The 22915-nt window shown below is 38.0% G+C and overlaps 1 pseudogene; it reads right to left on the reverse strand.

The window, feature by feature from the left end:
• Positions 1-311: 311 nt before the first annotated feature.
• Positions 312-22332, reverse strand: LOC128045548 (renin receptor-like; annotated as a pseudogene).
• Positions 22333-22915: the final 583 nt, after the last annotated feature.

The following is a 22915-nucleotide window of genomic DNA, read 5'->3' on the forward strand; positions in this document are numbered from 1 at the left end:
ATAACACAAACTATTCTAAATGTTACTTATTACAGTGTATATTTCCAAACAGTAAATGGAATAAAACTATATTAAATGGTTATATCATCATATTTGAGCATATTATGGAATCTATATCACAAAAGTCACCTCACAGCAATACTATATAATTCACTGTAAAAGAACAGGCACACACAAAAGAGAACAAAATTTGATTTTTTAAAATAAATTTAAAGTGTACTATCTAGTTTAAACTACACTAAAAGACTTATTTTAATCAAACAGCCAATTCCAAACCCTTTTTTTTTTTCCAAGTTTGGCATAAGGAAAGTTCAATCCATTCAAATCTTCTGGTTTGTCATCCTATAAATGATTCTATCATTCCCAGCATCAATGTTCCAAATATTGTAACAGGTGACAATCAGAGTCAAGGCCAAGCTGATCATCATCCAAAGTACCAGGCTAAAAACCACTGGATATTCAAAATTATATTTATAGGCAAGGTTATAGGGAGTTGAGAGGTCCTTCACTTGTTTTGTCTCAAGGATAGTCTTTATCTTCCTCATAAGGGATGTGTCGAATGATCGGACAGTCACTAACTCTACCACTACATTCCCACCATGGAGATTGTACATGTCATCTGCACACTTTTGCAAAGCATCAGCAAGGATCTTAGAGGCATGTCTAAATTGTTCACAGTCTTCCCCATAATTTTTACCAACTTCTTCCAGACCTGGTAGCTCCAGTGAGTATAAATCAGGAGAATGATCCTTGGCTAGATGCTTATGTCGGGACAACAAACTTGAAATATCATGCCGCACTTGCAGTTCAGAAAGAAAAAGCAGGTCAACTTCATTGTTCCTACTCAGAGAATTGAGGGGAAGTGAAGTGAGAGCAGAGGTTTCTTGAAACAGTCAATTGCGGAGCTGTCTGAGCATTACTGAGAAATCTTTGAAAATCGAGTTTGCTTTCCCCACCATGTACACTCTTTCCTCACTGGGAGCCAACTGAAAAAACCACCGGAGTTTATTCAAAAATAAAGAGTGAATGGAATTTGCCATGCTGTCAAGACTAATAGGAACTGCATTCTCCAAAGTGTACAAAATGACACTGCCTGGGGGTAGAGCAAGCTTGTCCACTCCTTTCACCATCACCATAACAGTAGCCTGAGGATGGTGGCATAGGTTACCTATTGCGAGGCCCGGCCAAGAAAAGTCTTCTTTCACAGAGAAGCGCATGGACAATGCAGCCATGTTTGGGATTCACTCTCCTGGAATAGGGCAATTTCCATTCTGGAAAACAACAGATACTGGTGATCTTAATATACTAAATATGTTCCCTAAGACGCCTGATACAGGTAAGCATAATAGTGCTGGCTGAGAACTCTCTATTTCCTGATGACTTTTACTCCACCCTTCAGGGCCAGGCTCGCAGGGTCACTCTCAGGATCCAGTGAGACACCGATGGGCTGGGTTTAGAAGAGAGGTGGATCAGTTCCTTGTGCTGCCCTAATACTGTGCAGTCCAAACAGCAGGGAAGATACATGAGGCAGGACCCAGATGTCAATGATGGGAGCCTCACAAACTTGCGGTTGAAGTCAAGGGCAGTCACAGCCAGATGGCAGGGTCACAAGGAGGTACATTACCGAAGTTTACGGAGCCAGACACAGCGAGATCATATAAACATAAGGGTCTGTATAGAAATGACAGTCATCAAGTTCCATTTGCTGCTTACGTCTGGAGTAGAGACAGCAGATGCCCTCAGGAAGCTGCCGTTGATATTGGCAACACTTTATTTCACTCCATGCAGGAAACACAAAACAGACACAACTCCCTGTGCCCTCCAAGAGCCGCTGTGTGTATTTGTTGAATGAATGAACTCAGTTCAGTTCAGTCGCTCAGTCGTGTCCCACTCTTTGCAACCCCATGAATCGCAGCACGCCAAGCCTCCCTGTCCATCACCAACTCCCGGAGTTCACACAGACTCACGTCCATTGAGTCAGTGATGCAATCCAGCCATCTCATCCTCTGTCGTCCCCTTCTCCTCCTGCCCACAATCCCTCCCAGCATCAGAGTCTTTCCCAATGAATCAACTCTTTGCATGAGGTGGCCAAAGTACTGGAGTTTCAGCTTTAGCATCATTCCTTCCAAAGAAATCCCAGGGTTGATCTCCTTCAGAATGGACTGGTTGGATCTCCTTGCAGTCCAAGGGACTCTCAACAGTTTTCTCCAACACCACGGTGCAAAAGGATCAATTCTTCTGCGCTCAGCCTTCTTCACAGTCCAACTCTCACATCCATACATGACTACTGGAAAAACCATAGCCTTCACTAGACGGACCTTAGTCGGCAAAGTAATGTCTCTGCTTATCTAGATTGGTCATAACTTTTCTTCCAAGGAGTAAGCGTCTTTTAATTTCATGGCTGCAATCACCATCTGCAGTGATTTTGGAGCCCCCCAAAATAAAGTCTGACACTGTTTCCACTGTTTCCCCATCTATTTCCCCTGAAGTGATGGGACTGGATGCCATGATCTTCGTTTTCTGAATGTTGAGCTTTACGCCAACTTTTTCACTCTCCACTTTCACTTTCATTAAAAGGCTTTTTAGTTCCTCTTCGCTTTCTGCCATAAGGGTGGTGTCATCTGCATATCTGAGGTTATTGATATTGGGTGACTGAAAAGTCTGCTGAATACGTGTGTCTCGGCTCCCCACTCTCCTCCCAACTAGGGGATTTGGGGAGCAAGTGTCAGTGAAATCAAATTCTGAAAGAAAGCATCTGCTCCTAAGAAAACACAAGCAGGGAGGTCAGGACTGGCATGAAGGTAAGGGAGTCAGGTTTTGTCCCCACACTGCCCAAGATACCCTAATGCAGGAGGCCCCTTTTCATTGCCTTTCCGGTGATCTGCCAAGATGGTGACAATTTATCCCTGCTTTCTCTGAGGGAGGCTCATGCCACAGCTCAGCATGTCCACAAATGTCAACCAGCCTGGTCCCTCTCCTGGCCACTCTTGGAATCACCTGGGGAGCTTTAAAAGCTGCTGATGCCTCTAGAATAGTATATTATTTAAAAAATACATTTTTATGAAGGTGAGTTACATTGATCAAGTGTTCATTGTTCTCTGAAAGTCTTTTTCTTTACCTTTAAAAAAAATATATATTTATTTATTTTAATTGGAGGTTAATTATTTTGCAATATTGTATTCGTTTTGCCATACATCAACATGAATCTGCCACAGGTATACACGTGTTCCCCATCCTGAACCCCCCTGTGCTAATAACACTTATTTTACTTGGAATGTGAACCTTACTCTCTTCAGTGGAGTATACATTTCTTTAGGGAGGGCCCATTTTATATTTATTTTCTTATTCCTACAATCTTTTTTTTTTTCTACAATCTTATATAAAGTTTGTTATATAGTTATTTAACTGTTCAAAAATGAATGGGAGGATAAGTAAATGAACATAGACATTAATAAAGGGAACAAATTAATGACTATCAAAATATGTTTAGGAAATACTTTTTAATACCAGTGCAGCCCCCAAAAAGTAGTTTACATGGTACTTTTCATTGATTTCTATATGGCACATTCTGTCAATACCATAATCATAAGTTGCTTTTGGTACTTTGTTGATTCATTAAGTAAAATATTTTTATTCCCAGTGGATTTTATAAAAGCATAAAAGTGTTAACTGAGATAGAAAACGTGTATTGTAGCTCTGTTGGTAAACAATCTGCCTGCAAGGCAGGAGACTTGGGTTTGATTCCTGGGTTGGGAAGATCCCCTGGAGAAGGAAATGGCAACCCACTCCAGTATTCTTGCCTGGAGAATCCCATGAACAGAGGAGCCTGGCAGGCTACAGTCCATAGGGTTGCAAAGAGTCAGATACTACTTATCGACTAAACCACCACCACCACTTCTTATGTTAAGAAGCATGGGGCACTTTCAATATTAAGTAAAATATAAAAGAGCATGAAAGTGTTAACTAAGATAGAAGATGTGAATTTCTCATTAAGAAGCATTGGGCACTTTCAATATTTAAATAAACACTTTTACAAAGTTAGAGTTAAATCGTTTGAGAAAGAATTTGGAACTTAATATGATGTACATGGATGGGGATTCCCTGGTAGCTTAGCTAGTAAAGAATCCCCCTGCAATGCAGGAGACCCAGGTTCGATTCCTGGGTCAGGGAGATCTGCTGGAGAAGGGATATGCTACCCACTCCAGTATTCTTGGGCTTCCCTGGTGGTCAGCTGGTAAAGAATCCACCTGTAATGCAGGAGACCTGGATTGGATCTCTGGATTGGGAAGATCCCAAGAAAAGGGAACTGGCTACCCACTCCAGTATTCTGGCCTGGAGAATTCTGTGGACTGTATAGCCCATGAGGTAGCAAAGAGCCTGACACAACTGAGAAACTTTCACTTTTCATGATGTACATGGTCCATAGAATCTACTTTGATGCTGTTCTGATTAGATTGCCTTGCTGTGGTCCTGTTGCTGGGTGGTAGCTTGATTGGTTGCTATGTGATAGACTTGGGTTGCTGTGTGATAGACTTTGTAATGCTCAGCTCTGTCAGTCAGCCATACAACTAGAGCTAAAGATAAATTCAGGGCTCTGTTTAGCTCTGTGACCTTCACTGGTAATGAATCCTGTAGCCTCATTAGTTGCAATTTAAAGCTTTTTAAAATTAATTGCCTTTTCTTTAATGAAGTTTTTGCTTGCTTGGAAATCAGAACAATGCTAAATACTTCAACAAACTTAACAAAAATTTATTACAGGCTAGTTGTGACCTTGAAGAGGCTTTTTTTCCAATTATAATGGCATGTATTATATAGAATGCATAGGAAGGACTTTATTTTAATTATTATAATCATTCTTTATGAGTTAAAAACTTATTATATTGCAATCTTGTGTACTTCACTATGATACATTAAAATCTCTTCTAAAATCACTTATGCTCATATTCAGGATTTTACATTTTCATTTGTTTAGCTTATTTGGCCATGTGATTGTCATATTGCTCCAGGCACAGAAGCAACCACTCTGACACTAATGTTTTTTAAACTACATTACATTATACATATGCCTAACAGAAGTATGAATCAATGCCAGCATTGCAAAGGAAAAAAATTCATGAAATGTAGTGTTACATAGAAGAATAATTTACTCTGGAGGAAACCAGGGTTTTAATTTCCATAGTTTGAACTTCTATTTTTACCTGTGCACAAAAACAAGTTGAAATATTTATTCATTGGATCAATTGCATAGTGTGTGTATATAGATAAAGATAGTCATAATTTTTTCAGCCAGAGTTTGTGTCTTTGGGTATGGGCTATTCTATAGCTGCTAGATTATTATGTTTCATAATTATGTTGGGACATATTTTTTCTCTTTAACTGCAGAAGGCATTCACTTTCATTATTCAGAGTGCATATACCTGGGTTGTTTTTATGAGAGTAAGGTGAATTTTCAATGCATCATTCATAAACCAGAGTTACCAAGATATCATTCCTTTAGAGCTACGAAATGAGATAAACTTTATGATGAATTTAAAAGTTCAGTGTATGAAAAGGTCTCTGTATCTCACCGGGTTGTTATAATAATTAAATGAGAAAATGTCTCTGAAGCAATTAAGACAAAACTAACTCAGATAACCAGTGTATTAGGAAGTTCAATAAAAATAAGTTATTTGTATAGTGAAATAATGTTGATAAAATATGTCCCACTTCTTAACCAAAAATATGTTTTATAAAAATATTCCATTAAGTCTGGATTAATTTGGTACTTCCTTGGTGGTACAGTGGATAAGGAGCCACCTGCCAATGTAGGGGACACAGGTTCAGTCCCTGGGCCAGGAAGATTCCACATGCCACAGGGCAACTAAGCCCATGTGCCACAACTCCTGAGTCTGTGCTCTAGAGCCCATGCCCTGCCACAAGATAGTAACACCCACTCACTACAACTAGAGAAAGCCTGCACACAGCGACAAAGACCCAACACAGCCAAAAATGAAATCTAGAGGAATTTGAAAGTCAAAATAAAAACATAAAATTAACTGGGCATTAATATACAGATAAATTATCTAGTTAGATTTTCCCCCCATATTGGCTCAACATATCCCAAGTTATTTATGAACTCATTTATTTTCCTTTAAATGGCTTGCCATTGAAAATATTTCTATATATCCATTTGCTGAAAAAATTTTATCAAATACCATCACTTTCTATTTCAGTCCCAATATTAAAACATTAGCACTTAAAAAAGGAAAGAAAACTACTGAACTTTCAGGGTATTTAAGCTACAGAGAATTTCAGGAATATTCAACCTTTCCTTCCCATTTTAGTATGAGGAAATTGAGGTAGAGTGGCATAGGTGGTATATGTAATGTCTCTTGCTTATTCAAATTTTAGTACACTCTAATCAGTGCTATAAATAGATATGGACATTTTCAGAAGCAGACACTCTTTTTTCAATAGGTAGGAAGAAGGGAAAGAAGTGAGGGAGAAGAAAAATGAGAGAAAAACAAATGGAATTTCAGAGCCAATCACATAAGGCAAGGAGAGGAAGGAGCTATGTGTGTTATGGTCCCCAAATACATTTACCTAGGAAGCTCAGAATATCACAACTTTCAGACTTAAATGTGCATTTTAAAGCAGACTATGAGTTTTAAAAAGTTACAAATTGCCAGGGTCCAGCCCTGGTGGATCCAGGGAATTCAAAGCGGGGACGGATGGCATAGGCGAGGAGAACTTATTTGTTAATATAAGATTAGATTAGGAAGAAATAGTGTAGTAGGAAAACTAAGTGGAGAAAGAGGGCTGAATAACTTGGATTACGTGGAAGACCAATAAAATTCCAGACAAAGAATTTGCACCATCTATGTTGGGCCACCGTTGCTCGCTTGAATATCTAAGGGTGCCTCGCCTTAGGCTCCCTTTCGCGCGGGTCTTATCAGCCAGGGCAAGTAAGTAGACTTGGCGAGCCTCCACGCCCCAGATGGGAATTCAGCCTGTAATTAAAGTAAAGAGGAGAGGGAGGGAAAGGGAGAAAAGGAGAGAGAGAGAGACACGGGGGGAGCCAGATTCCCAAGAAACTAGGCCGAGAGACTAGTCCAAGAAACTGGTCCATCCTTTATTGTTCAGAAGGCTTTTTATACTTTTGATAAAACATGGAGATCAATGGGTAACACAAAGTTATGCAGCATTAGCAGTCCAGACTCTTATCAAAACCAGGCTTTTCTCTCTGCATACCTAATTGTATACACAAGTCTTAGGTAATTTACATCATCTTTCGGCCAAAAGGGCCAATTAACATTTTACAGCCTTTTTTCTGATAAGGGTTTGTCAACCAGAAGACTTATTTGTGTTGATCTTCCCAAAGTCTGGTGCCATTCTCAGAAAGCACTAAATAAAGTTACATTCTTACATAGCAAAGATACAGCAGTTTATAACAAGTGAAAGGAGTACAGTGATTTATAACAAAAGAAAAGTAATTAACTCAAAAGTCTAGTGTTGCTAATATCAAAACTACTATATATCTTTTTCCATATCCCATTTACATTGATTAACATCCTCCCAGGTGCCTAAAAGATAAAGAATATGGAGGCCTGGCAGCAATCATTAAGTCAACAGTGAAAACCCATCACCAATATGATTTTTAGCTCTTTAGAAAAGGCTTTAAGATGTTTTAAGCTTTGTGGCTCTCGCGGTTGGGGGCCTGTAAGCAATTCGCAAGCTGTAAGAGGTCCAGGGAACCTGTTAGGCAAGCTAGAGAGCTATCAGAGGGGGTTTAACTGAAACATCCCTTTCAAATGCAGAAGGCTAAAGCCCTGAGTTGACTTTTTTCCAGAGAGTATCAGAAGAGTGGAAAAGCAGAGTACAAAAGCCGGCAGATTTTTGTTTTTTTGTTGGGGTACACGCTCAGGAAATTCTAGGGGGACCCCTGAAGTCTGATCACGACCTTGCGTATGTCAGCTTCCTTCCTCATGACCTTGTCACAGGCGGGATTCCTCACACTGGCTGCTGGCAACAAATAATACCATATTCTTGCATGTGATAGATGCCTAGCAAAAGCAAACCAGAAAGCAACCTTCTTCTGTTCTATATGTGAAAAAGACTTCTAGATAGTGGTGTTTGTTTGTTTCATTAGTCATAATCCGTATCAGTATTTTACTGTTTATAACAATTGAGATGTTTTATTTTAATAATTGAGAGTGTATAAAATAAACTTCAGCAGAGCATAGGTGTTTACACACTCCATAAAACATTCAGTTCAGTCAGCAAACCCATGGACTGCAGCATGCCAGGCCTCCCTGTCCATCACCAACACCAGGAGTCTACTCAAACTCATGTCCATAAGTCAGTGTGGCCATCCAACCATTTCATCCTCTGTCTTCCCGTTCTCTTCCTGCCTTCAATCTTTCCCAGCATCAGAGGGTCTATTCCTGTGAGTCAGTTCTTCACATCAGGTAGCCAAATTATTGGAGTTTCAGCTTCAGCATCAGTCCTTCCAATGAATATGCAGGACTGATTTACTTTAGGATGGACTGGTTGAATCTCCTTGCAGTCCAAGGGACTTTCAAGAGTCTTCTCCAACACCAGTTGAAAATCATCAGTTCTTTGGCACTCAGCTTTCTTTATGGTCCAACTCTCACATCCATACATGACAACTGGAAAAAAACGATAGTTTTGACTAGACAGACCTTTGTTGGCAAAAAAATGTCTTTGGTTTTTAATATGCTATCTAGGTTTGTTATAGGTTTTCCTCCAAGGACCAAACATCTTTTAATTTTGTGGCTGTAGTCACAATCTGCAGTAATTTTGGAGCCCCCCAAAATAAAGTCTGTCACTTTTTTATATCCATTGTTTCCCCATCTATTTGCCATGAAATGATGGGACCAGATGCCATGATCTTAGTTTTTTTAAAGTTGAGTTTTAAGCCAGCTTTTTCACACTCCTCTTTCACTTTCATCAAAAGACTCTTTAGTTCTTCTTTGATTTCTGCCATAAGGGTGGTGTCACTGCATATCTGAGGTTATTGATATTTCTCCCGGAAATCTTGATTCCAGCTTGTGCTTCATCCAGCCCCACATTTCGTATGATGTACTCTGCATGTAAGTTAAATAAGCAGGGTGACAATATACAGCCTTGACATACTCCTTCCCAATTTGGAACCAGTCTGTTGTTCCATGTTTGGTTCTAACTGTTGCTTCTTGACCTGCATACAGATTTTTCAGGAGGCAGATAATGTGGTATGGTGTTCCCATCTCTAAAAGAATTTTCCACAGTTTGTCATGATCCACACAGTCAAAGGCTTTGATGTAGTCAATAAAGCATAAATAGATTTTTTTTTTTTTTGGAAGTCTCTTGATTTTTGATGAGCCAACAGATGTTGGCAATTTGATCTCTGGTTCCTTTGTTTTTTCTAAATCCAGCTTGAACATCTGGAAGTTCATGGTTCATGTACCTTTGAAGCCTAACTTGGAGAATTTTCAGTATTACTTTGCTAGTGTGTGAAATGAGTGCAGTTGTGCAGTAGTTTGAACATTCTTCAGCATTAAAATGGTTAATTTTTTGATGATAGGGATTTTCCTCAACAAACGTAAAGCAATCACTGTGCCTTCAATTCTGTTAGCCATGTTGTACCTTTCAAGACAGCTTTGTTAGAATCATTGCCAAGCTTTCTTGAATTTGAGTCCTGGCTTAGGCATGTGGAATTACTAAATTCTCTCTTGTCATGTTTTGTGATGACTTTTTTCCTAAGCTCTTTTGGTGTATGCAAAGAGAATGTAGTTAGAGCAGTTGGCCAGAAATTCACAGATTTCCTTTGTGAAGGATGATGAGTTACTCATTTGTCCAATCTCCTCTTTTATTTTTTACTGAAGTTCAGTTGATTTACAGTATGATATTAATTTCACATGTATAGCAAAGTGACTTGGTGATATGTATAAATATATATATATTCTTACTCATTTGAAAATTCTTTTTCATTAGAGTTTATTACAAGATATTGAATATAGTTCCTTCTCCTATATACTATATCTGGTCTTTTGTTTTATGTATGATAGAGGACATCTGTTAATCTGATACTGCCAATCTACTCCTTCCATCCTCTTCCCCTTGGTAACCAAAAGTTTGTTTTCTGTCTGTGAGTCTTTCTTTTTTGTAAATAAGTTCATTTGTACTGTATTTTAGATTCCACATATAAGTGATATCATGTATTATTTGTCTTTGTCTGACTTACTTCATTTAGTATGATAACTTCTAGGGCTATCCATGTTGCATCAAATGCCATTATTTCATTCTTTTTATGACTGAGTAGTATTCCATCATGTGTGTATGTATTAAATAATGTACTATATATACCACGTCTTTTGATTGACACTTAGATTTGCTTCCATGTCTTGGCTATTATAAATATTATTGCTGTGAGCACTGGGGTACATGTATCCCGTTTCAAATTGGGGCTTTCATATTTTTCAGATATACACCTAGAAGTGGGATTAGTGGATTGTACAGCAATTCTATTTTTAGGTTTTTAAGGACCATTGATAGTATTTTCCAAAGTAGCAGCACCAATTTGCATTCCCACTAACAGTGTAGGAGGGTTTCCTTTTCTCCTCAGGTTCTCTACCATTTATTATTTATAGACTCTTTGATGGTGGCCATCTGACCACATTAGGTGATACCTCATTGTAGTTTTTATTTGCATTTGTCTAATAATTAGTGATGTTGATCATCTTATCGTGTGCCTGTTCACCATCTGTATGTCTTTTGAAAAATGTCAATTTAGGTCTTCTGCTCTTTTTTTTTGGATTAGGTTTTTCCTTACCTGTTATTAAATTGTATGACCTGTTCGTGTATTTTTGAAATTAAAAGCCCTTTCAGTCACATCATTTGCAAATATTTTCTCCAGCTCATAAGTTTTTTCTTTTCAGTTTGTTTATAATGTTCTTTGGGCTTCCCTTGTGGCTCAGCTGGTAAAGGATACACCTGTAATGTGGGAGAACTTAGTTTGATTCCTGGGTTGGGAAGATCCCCTGAAGAAGGGAAAGTCTGCCCACTCTAGTATTCTGGCCGGGAGAATTCCATGGACTGTATAGTCCATGGGGTCCACAAAGAGCTGGGTACAAAGAGTCAGACTGAGCGACTTTCACTTCACTTCATTTCATGACGTTCTTTGCCCTGCAAAAGTTGTTAAGTCTGGCTAGGTCCCATTTATTTCTGTTTTTATGTCTGTTGTCTTGGTGACTGGCCTAAGAAAACAATGCTGCAAAGGTGTCATATCTTGTATTTAAGTCTTCAAGATCTAATCCCCTCTTGACATGAGAGGTAACAATGGGTAAAGAGACCGTTGAAATTTGCCAGGAATCTGAGTTAAGGATTATGTATTATAGGTAATCCCTGAAACTATGTATTTATAATGCATGGCTTCATAGTCACAGAAGCTACATTAAGGAGTCCAAGTTCATATTTCTCACCACATGACAGGCCAATAAATCAAGGGACAAGTTGTTGGGGCAAGAAATAGTGACTTTATTCAGAAAGTCGTAAGACCAAGAAGATGGTGAATTAGTGTCCTTAAGAACCATCTTTCTGCGATCTGGATACTAGTTTTTTTTGTTTTTTTCTTCTTTTTATAGAACAAACAGGGAGGAAGTGAGGAGGAAGTAAACTAAAAAGGTCAAAATTTTTGCACATAGTTCCTGGTTTTGGCCAGACTCTATATGGTTTGTGTTCATTTCTTCTATTCTGCAGCCATTCAAAGTTCAGTACAGTTCAGTCACTCAGTAGTGTCCGACTGTTTGTGACCCCATGAACCACAGCACGCCAGGCCTCCCTGTCCATCACCAACTCCTAGAGTCTACCTAAATCCATGTCCATTGACTTGGTGATGCCATCTAACCATCTCATCCTGTCATCCCCTTCTCCTCCTGCCCTCAATCTTTCTCAGCATCAACATCTTTTCCAATGAGTCAGCTCTTCACAGCAGGTGGCCAAAGTATCGGAGGTTCAGCTTCAACATCAGTCGTTGCAATGAACACCCAGGACTGATCTCCTTTGGAATGGACTGGTTGGATCTCCTTGCAGTCCAAGGGACTCTCAAGAGTCTTCTCCAACACCATAGTTCAAAAGCATCAATTCTTCTGTGCTCAGCTTTCTTTATAGTCCAACACTCACATCCATACATGACTACTGGAAAAACCATATCCTTGACTAGATGGACCTTTGTTGGCAAAATAATGTCTCTGCTTTTTAATATGCTGTCTAGGTTGGTCATAACTTTCCTTCCAAGGAGTAAGTGTTTTTAATTTCATGGCTGCAACCACCATCTGCCGTGATTTTGGAGACCAAAATAATAAAGTCAGCCACTGTTCCTGCTTTTTCCTCATCTATTTGCCGTGAAATGATGGGACTGGATGCCATGCTCTTAGTTTTCTGAATGTTGAGCTTTAAGCCAACTTTTTCACTCTCCTCCTTCACTTTCATCAAGAGGCTCTTTAGTTAGGCTGGATCAAAACGTTTCTTGTGAGCTGAAGAAAGGTGTTGTTTAGGCATGGAAAGCAGGGTCCCTGGAGATGGACCACTGTGTATTCTTTAAACTATATTCAATGTTCCTCTGGGCTAGTGACTCAGTTCAGTTCAGTACAGTTCAGTCGCTCAGTTGTGTCCAACTCTTTGCGACCCCATGAATTGCAACACGCCAGGCCTCCTTGTCCATCACCAACTCCCGGAGTTCATTCAGACTCATGTCCATCGGGTTGGTGATGCGATCCAGCCATCTCATCCTCTGTCGTCCGCTTCTCCTCCTGTCCCCAATCCCTCCCAGCATCAGAGTCTTTTCCAATGAGTCAACTCTTCCCATGAGGTGGCCAAAATCCTGGAGTTTCAGCTTTAGCATCATTCCCTCCAAAGAAATCCCAGGGCTGATCTCTTTCAGAATGGACTGGTTGGATCTCCTTGCAGTCCAAGTGACTCTCAAGAGTCTTCTCCAACACTACAGTTCAAAAGCATCAATTCTTGAGCACTAAGCCTTCTTCATAGTCCAACTCTCACATCCATGCATGACCACAGGAAAAACCATAGCCTTGACTAGACGGACCTTAGTCGGCAAAGTAATGTCTCTGCTTTTGAATATGCTATTTAGGTTGGTCATAACTTCTCTTCCAAGGATTAAGCGTCTTTTAATTTCATGGCTGCAGTCACAATCTGCAGTGATTTTGGAGCCCCCCAAAATAAAGTCTGACACTGTTTCCACTGTTTCCCAATCTATTTCCCCTGAAGTGATGGGACTGGATGCCATGATCTTCGTTTTCTGAATGTTGAGCTTTAAGCCAACTTTTTCACTCTCCTCTTTCACTTTCATCAAGAGGTTTAACTTGTAGCAAAAAACACAGAACACAAAAGTTAAAGAAACATCTAATATGGAGTCAGATTTATTCTTCCCTATTAGAGCTGTGCAATTTTCTGGCATATAAAATAGATTTTTTTTGGTAGCATAAATATTTGCCAACTTTGGTACAATAACTCACATACTTCATCTAGAAAACTCATCTATTCTGGGTCAAAGAACATTTAAGTAATGCAAGAAAGTACTTTCACTATTCTCCAGATCCTTCACTTCTCTTATTCTGTTGGCTGCTTCAGTTCTTTACATCAGTATAAACTTTGAGAGAAGACAAGATTTCTATTTTAATGAATCCAATTTGAAAATCTGATTCTTTGTATGCTCAGTATTCCCCCAAAAGTTTTAAAGTATTATTTATGACATTGTTAAAAACAGCAAATTAAATTTGAAACTAAACACTTCATATGAGGCTAAAACAGTACAAGGGCTTCTCTGGTGGCTCAGATGATAAAGAATCCACCTGCAATGTAGGAGACCTGGGTTGAATCCCTGGGTTGGGAAGATCCCCTGGAGGAGGGAATGGCAACTCACTCCAGTATTCTTGCCTGTGGTCTCCTTAAAATAGCCAGCTATTATTGTAGCCCCTTTTGAGGAATTTTGTTTGTATAATCATTTCTTTCTCAATGCTGCATAGATATTTAATACAAAAATTCATATATCCAGTTGTATAATTTAAATTGTCAAAAGTAGATATTTAGTGAGATATATATTGAGTTATCTAGTGAGATATCTCTACTAGAGAACCTATGGTAAGACTAAATATTGCAGTTGAACATGCACTTAATAACTGATCCTCTTCAGTTAAAAGCAATGTAGAAACAATCATCTCATATTTAAAACAATAAATAAAGGAGGGCTTACAGTTTCTATACTATTGATAAAATTTACTCATCAATTTAAATAGAAAATTGTTGTTAGCATTTTATACTAAAATAACATTGGTCATGCATTTGACATGCACTAGATTATACATATTGAAGGTTGAGGGCTCTTACTATGTTCAGTTAATTGAACTCCCACATCAAAGTCTTTTCCATTTTTAGTTATACCTGCTTTTCTTCTGCAGAAGTGCTCTTCCACTTATCTCCACATATGCCTCCTTTCGAATGTTAAGAATAGATTTACTAAATGTAATCTCTGACAATCTTACTTAGCTAAAGTATCTTCCTCTCTTCAGTCATGAAGTCACTCTGTGTTCATGTTAGTGTTTATTGGACCTGAAATTAACTTACTTATTCAGTTGTTCATAATTGTTTTTTCTGTCTCTTCCCAATACAGTGTTAGCTCCTGGAAGTCAGAGAGTTTGTATAATTTGTTTCCAGTTAAATATCCCCAATACTTAAAAAAAGATTAGGTACACAATAAATAAAATAGAAAAATACATAAACTAATTCCTGGAGTTTTCTGGAGTTTCATGTATTCTCTTATGTCGCATGTTTTTCATATGTTGATATGACACAAATTTGATAAATTTGATAATCTTTCTAAGATGGAATTCATTCATTTCATCTCCAATGAAAGGAGGCTACAAGAATACCTATAGATAATACTCAGTTTTGTTATTACTGAAGCACCTATGCATGAAATCGGTTCAAGTTCCAATTTTTTCACCCAAAAGGCTTGCAGTCAGAAATACACTTTCATAATATTATTATACAATTTACAATCCACTGACTGTTTGCTTCAGTTGCCAACCATTTTCACTCCTTGGTAAATGCTGGATTTAACTGTGAACTATTTTAGAAAATATGACCATTCAGACACATCCCAAGACATTCTGATTCAATATATCTTAGATGGGACTGAATATCTATATTTTAAAACTTCACATGTGACTCGTGGAGGCTACTGCACTGGCATTATTTTTCTTTATTCATTTTTTAGAGTGGGTTAAAATAGTAAAAATGGAAAAAATGAAATGATATGTAAATAAAGTGAATAGTAAAGGAATATAAATTAAGCAGTTCACACACTGGTAAATTATCCCTTGAATAAAAAGTAGTTAATTGATTTTGCATGTCTCCTACTTTCCTAGCCCTTTGTAGTATATAGAAAATACTAGGAATCAGTGACAAAGAGAAGAGAGGGGGAAAAAAAAAGAAAGACCATGTTAGTGAATTAACTGGAGTCAATGAATGCTTCTCTTTGGCAGTGAAATATATTTCTTACTTTGCATTCCAGTAAACTCACAGTTTCCAAAACTGCATTTAAAAGTCATTGAACTAATTTCTTCTTTGGTAATAAGACCCTGCTGTGTTCCCAGTTAATTTACTTGATTATTTTATAATGAAGGCCAAGAGTCCTTGTCTTTCAAATTTATTTCTATGTGCAAATTCTATAATTTCAGAAAGGTGCTTAAAACATAGGAAAAACTTGCTTATTCATTCATTTACTTTAGCCTAAAGGAGTAATCTTAATATTCTGATTTATATAAAGTATAATTAATGTTAAATATCCTGAGACATATAATGAGAACTTGGCTCAAGTTTCCCATATTTTCACCCTCCCTCCCCTCAGAATCTCACTTGGGTAAATTCACTTGCATAAATTCACTAAATAGTTTTCCATTGCCAACCTGATCTATTATGTTTTGGCTGAGTAAGCCAGTATTTTATTTTCCCTGTAATGTATGCACAAAAACCTTACAATTGTACCATGTTAATTTTCCATACACATGGCTTCACCCAACTCTTTTTATTTAACATTCCTAATTTATTATTGTTTGAAAGAGAGAAATGCATAGTTAGAGAGGAAGAAAGTAGCAAAGATGAAGAGCATTTCAGTAAATTTCACTATCGAATCAAAGTAATTCTGCCCATTCAGGTTAATGTATTTCTATCTCATGTTTGTGAAAAATTAGATTATTCCCACTTTGTTACTCTTTTGTAAACCAAAATATTTTAGCTTTAAAAAATTTGTTTTAAAATAATTCAGTTCTTTTCTATAGAAACTTTAAAATGTTGATTTTTTCTCTCTGGATTATCCCTACTAATAGTTTAGTTTGATTCTCTTAAGCAAATGTTTATTGTCCTTTTGTGTACCTAATAACATACTAAATAATTACTATACAGCAATTAATATAATGAAGTCCCTGTCCCAAAGAAACTTATCTGTAAGTGAGAAATATAGATATCTAAACACATTAATTCAGTTCAATAGAAAGTTTAAAAAAGATATATGTCCATATAACATAGAGGCAGAGAAGTAGAAGAAGGGAAACTAGTTAACTTTGAAGTTAACTAGTTAATTTCTTCAACTAGAATGTTGCTACCTTGCATACAGGGTTATCGTTACCTTCTTTCTAAGTTCCATATATATGCCTTAGTTAGAATGTTGAAGAAATGAATGAGCAAGAAGAAAGCAAAGAACTTATAAATAATCATAGACATCATGAAGAAATGATGAGATAAGAAAAGACATGTGCCATACAAGTGAATGAGGAAAAAGTTTTAATGAAGGGAGGAATATAGTTCAATAGGGTCAAATATCATAGAGAATTTCTGCATGACAGGGCTGTCTAGGTTCTTAGGTTGCGGCAATATGAATGCAATGGATAACTCTTTACAACCTAAAGAACTATCTCCCAAACGGTGGAGAGAGACATCGTGTTCCAAGTTAGGGGAAAAGTAAGATATCAGAGGTAAAATGTAGGATCATAGATGTTGACTAATCTTTCAAAAAGCTGTCAATCCATGGATGATATTCTTTGTCTTAAGGCTGAGACTCAAAATCCAGAGTCTATCATGCTTCAGGAGAAATTACCTTGTAATTCCCTCCTGAAATGGTCTCCAAACTTCAATGAAAATATTTATGTACATAAGTGGATGTTTAGATGGTCTTGGAGAAGGAAGAAGGGGATAATGAGAAAGAAGAGAGGCCTGCCTTTCTTTAGCTCTTTGCTGCCTAACATGGGGAGAAAGCATCCTTCTATCATGTTAATTAACAACCCAAGATCCAGACAAAGGATAAAGTTTGTCTGCAGCAGAGTTTAGGGCAACAGGAAAGGATTCCTGATCCAGAAGGAGGGGAAATCTTTAAGACAAACAGCAAATAAAATGATTTGCTTTATTTGTTGTTGTCCATTATTCGGTCACTAAGTTGGGTCTGACACTTTGGGATCCCATGGACTACAGCACACCAGGCTTCCTTGTTGTTCACTGTCACTTGGAGTTAACTCAAACTCGTGTCCATTGTGTTGATGATACCATCCAACCATCTTATTCTCTGCTGCCCCCTTCTCCTTTTGCCTTCAATCTTTCCCAGAATCAGGATCTTTTCCAATAAGTCAGCCCTTTGCATCAGATGGCCAAAGTATTGTAGGTTCAGCATCAGTCCTTCCAGTGAATATTCAGGGTTGATTTCCTTTAGGATTGACTGGTTGGATCTTCTTGCAGTCCAAGGGACACTTGAGAATCTTCCAGCATCACAATTTGGAAACATCAATTCTTTGGTGCTCAGCTTTGTTTATGGTTCTACTCTCACATCCATACATGGCTACTGGAAAAACTATAGCTTTGACTAGATGGACCTTTGTCAGCAAAGTAATGTCTCTGCTTTTTAATATGCTGCCTATGTTTGCCATAACTTTTCTTCAAAGGAGCGAATGTCTGTTAATTTCTTGTCTGCAGTCACCATCTGCAGTGATTTTGGAGTCCACAAAAATAAAATCTGCCATTGTTTCCACATTTCCCCCTACTATTTGCCATGAAGTGATGGGACCAGATGCCATAATCTTCATTTTTTGAATGTTGAGTTTTAAGCCAGCTTTTTCACTCTCCTGTTTCACACTCATCAAGAGGCTTTTTAACCCCTCTTTGCTTCCTGTCAGGAGAATGGTATCATCTGCATATCTGAGGTTGTTGATATTTATCTCAGCAATCTTGATTCCAACTTGTGCTTCATCCAGCCTGGCATTCCGCATGATGTACTCTTCATAGAAGTTAAGTAAGCAGGGTGACAGTGTACAGCCTTGAGGTACTCCTTTCCCAATTTTGAAACAGTCAGATGTTCCATGTCTGGTTCTAACTATTGTTTCTTGATCAGTATACAAGTTTCTGAGGAGACAGATAAGGTGGTCTGGTATTCCTATCTCTTTAAGAATTTTCCATAGTTTGTTGTGATCTATATAGTCAAAGGCTTTAGCGTAGTCAATGAAGCAGAATTAGATTTTTTTTTCTGAAATTCCCTTGCTTTCTCTGTGATCCAAATTAATTTGCTTAATTTGATGGCTGATAATAGCAGAGACATTACTTTGTCAACAAAGGTCCATCTAGTCAAGGCTATGTTTTTTCCAGTAGTCATGTATGGATGTGAGAGTTGGACTATAAAGAAAGCTGAGCGCCAAAGAATTAATGCTTTTGAACTGTGGTGTTGGACAAGACTCTTGAGAGTCCCTTGGACTGCAAGGAGATCTAACCAGTCCATCCTAATGCATATCAGTCCTGGGTGCTCATTGGAATGACTGATGTTGAAGCTGAAACTCCAATACTTTGGCCACCTGATGTGAAGAGCTGACTCATTAGAAAAGACCCTAATGCTGGGAAAGATTGAGGGCAGGAGGAGAAGGGGATGACAGAGGATGAGATGGTTAGATGGCATCATCAGCTCAATGGACATGGGTTAAGTAGACTCCGGGAGTTGGTGATGGACAGTGAGGCCTGGCGAGCTGCAGTTCATGGGGTCGCAAAGAGTCAAACATGACTGAGTGACTGAACTGAACTGAATACTGATAGGGAGAAGAAAAGGACTTGTACTAATTACACATCTCTTTAATGTCTTTGTCTTCCCTCAAAATGTTAAATTACGTATGGTCATGGATCTTATCTTACTTATCCCTATACTTCTAGTATTTTTTATATAAGGTGAATATAAGTTGTTTAATAATAATTATTTTTTCTTTATTGCTAGGATTTAAAATGCTTGTTGGTGAGCTAATAGGATGTTATCCTCAAAAATAAATTAATATAACTGACATATTGTCATTAATTCAATGGCATTTGTGGTAGAGCTTTGGAATGATACATCAAATTTATAATTAAAGGAATAAAAAAATTCCTTGGAAAAAAATAAACATTGCTGAAGTTGGCTGATGTAATAACTGGTAACAGTAACCAAACTTTGACTAAGGAACAATAAGAAACTTTGAATAAAAAGTAATTAAATATTGCTTATGGTTTGGGCAAATAACAGCAAAGAGATAGTACTGATTCTGTAGTATGTGCCTAGCACTTTTTATGAATGTTTAATGTAATAATTTTCGTAATCATCACTATAACTGAGATAGATAGTACTTTATCCCAATTTACAAAAGAAGTTATATAAACAAGGATTAGTCCAGAAACATATTCAAACCCATCAGACTAATAAGCAGTGAATCAAAAGTCAACTCAGGTAATTTAGTTCCAAAGTCTACAAAATTCAGCAGTTTACCATACAACAAAAACATGAATATAAATAAATTTAATAAATGCAGTTAATTTGAGGATACATACTGATAGTATTCAATCATGAATTATGTTTATGTCAAATACTTTTTATTTATATCAAATACTATTTTTAAAATAGTGTGTTAGGCTTATATGACTGTGTAAATAGGAGAGAGAGAGAGGTTGAGATTTATTATGAGCAGTTGTCTCACATAATTGTGGAGAGTAAGAAGTTTTAAGATCAGCAGTCCACAAGCTGGTAATCCAGGAATGTGAATATGTAGTTCCAGTACAAGGTCAAAGTCCTGAAAACCAGGAGAACTGATTGTATAAGATTTAGTCTGTAAGCTGACAGGTTTGAGACTGAAGAATATCTGATATATCAATCTGAATCTAAAGGCCAAAAAATCATCAGTCCCAACTCATATAGTCAAGTAGGAGTTTTTTCTTACTTAGCCATTTTGTTTTATTCAGTCCTTCTATTGATGGCTGAGACAGATCCACATTAGGGAGGAAAGTCTGCATTATTCAGTCTACTGATTCAAGTGTTAGTCTTATTCAGACACGTCCTCACAGACACAACCAGAATGTTTGTTCAAATGTCTGGGCACCCTACTAGCTCAGTTAAGTTGACACATGAAATTAACTATCACAGGTCTAACTCATGTCAACTTGGCACCCCTTTGCACTAAACTTAATCACCAAGGAAAGATGATAACAAGGTCATAGTTCTCCCTAACATGATATAACAATCATTATACAGTTGAAATCCTACTAATTCCTTCCCCACAAGATGGGAAAAAAGCCCTTGAGTATTATTATTCTTCTCCTTGATATTGCATAACTTAAATATTATGATGTAAAGTTAATATGGCTTTGTTATATGATAAAACATTAAGAGAGGGAAAATAAAGATATCTGCAATATGTATGTGTATACCTGTATATACAAACACACAAATTATTCATAACAAAATAAACAAAATAATGAAGATATTCTCATGACAATTATTTTCCTTGTTTCTATAACTTGTCACATGGTTATAGTTAGTATTTATATTCTACCTTCTCCCTGTACCTATTCTGTATTCTTTTTGTCTTTAGCAAATACCTCATATCTCTTTGGTTCTTAATCTGGTGAGGTGACTGAGTAAGTTCATCCTGAAAGCTCTGAACAATTAGTAGTCATCCTGGATTGGGTTGTTGTAGTTTTCCACTTACCTTAAACATAGTGCATGGTAAAACTAAAAGATGCACTAAGACAAGCCTTAAGTGATCACCTATATTCTAGACATACTCTGTGCTGTGCTTAGTTGCTCAGTCGTGTCTGATTCTTTGTGACCCCATGGAGTGTAGCCCACTAGGCTCCTCTGTCCATGGGGATTCTCCAAGCAAGAATACTGGAGTGGGTTGCCATGCCCTCTTCAGGGGGATCTTTCCAACCCAGAGATCGAACCCAGGTCTCTGTCACTGAAGGCGGATTCTTTACCATCTGAACCACCAGGGAAGCCCGTGAGTACTGGAGTGGGTACCCTATCCCTTCTCCAGGAGATCTTCCCAACCCAGGAACCAAACCAGAGTCTCCTGCATTGCAGGCAGATTCTTTATCAACTGAGCTACCAGGGAAGCCCAGACATAGTCTATTTTAGCTCCATTTTGCAGTATTAGTCCAAATTCCCCTTTAAAGTCAGGATCAATCACCCAGCCAGCACAGTAACTCCCTTCTTCACATGTTGATTCAAAAGCCTGAGGATCCCAAACTTTCTGGACTGAAGTCTTAAATTCTAGTTTAACAGAATTTTGATGTGTCTCTTGATGGAGTCTTGATGGAGTCATTCCTCTCTTGTAGCTAGACCTTTAGGCTAGCAGAACTTAAGACTGCAGGAATAGAAAGAAAAATATTGCTAGTGGCTCAGTAGGGGCAATAGTGAGTGGTGCTATTCCTATTTCCACCTCTGATTCCTTGACTTATGGGAGAAGCAGCAGCATATGTTGGCAGTTTATTCAGAGCTTATGCATTATTCTTAAGAAACTTGCCCCAGCCCTGCAAGGTATTTCCATATAGCTGGTACTAATATAATTGAGTCTTCAAGAGCCCATTCCACTGGTTGATCAAGCCAGCTGCTTCAGGAGGGTAGAGAACATACTAATACCAGGGAATTCCATGAGCATATGTCCATAACTGTACTTCTTTTTCTGTGAAATGAGTCCCTTAATCAAGAGCAACAGTGACTGTGTAAAGTGTCATGATGGTGGATAAGGAATTTTATAAGTCACAGGTGGTGGTTTTGGCGGAAAAATTGAATGCAAGGAAAATAAATGCATATGAAGAGTGTCTATTGTAGTGAGAAATATTGCCTCTTTCATGGTGAAAACAGTCAAATATAATGTAGTACCAAGCAAGTGACTGATTACCCTGGGGAGTGATGCCATATGGGAACTTTGGTGCAGCAGTAGCCTTAGTTAGGTTGACCTTGGTGTGAGAAAGTTCACGGTGTTGGGTCTGTGATTTTTCCACCATGACCACTGTGTTCATGAGATTGCTTGGGCAATGAAGGGATGACTGGGTAAAGAGATTGCCTGGTATCCACAGAACAAGTCATCTTATCCCTCTTCTATGAAATTATCATTTGGTGAGCATTCACATAAAATAAACATATCTTCACTTTTTTTGGTCCATTTTGAGAAGTCTAACCACATATCTCTTCTTCAAATTTCCTTGCAACGAGTTTTCCAACTGCATTCCTTTCAAGTCCCTGGTCACCCAGCCAAACCATTGGCCACAGCTATGAACTGGCATATAATTCTGTGTCTGGCCATTTATTGTCCATGCAAAGTGAACAATCAGATGTATTGCTCAAAATGCTGCCTACTTGGGAGAATTCCTTTCATCATTGTCCTTAGGGATATCCTAGAAAGGGGCTACAATGCTACAGCTGTCTACTTTTGGGGAGTACCTGCACATTGTACAAAACCATCATTAAACTAGGCCTGAATCATCTTTCTTTCTGTAAACTGATCACAGTGAACTCTCCTTGAGACCGCAGGTACAGACTGAAAGAGAGAAAGAAGTAGCAAGAACTTGGGCCAAGAGCATTTGGACT

The sequence above is a fragment of the Budorcas taxicolor genome, chromosome 3 (genome assembly GCF_023091745.1).
Source record: "Budorcas taxicolor isolate Tak-1 chromosome 3, Takin1.1, whole genome shotgun sequence".
Lineage (NCBI taxonomy): Eukaryota > Metazoa > Chordata > Mammalia > Artiodactyla > Bovidae > Budorcas > Budorcas taxicolor.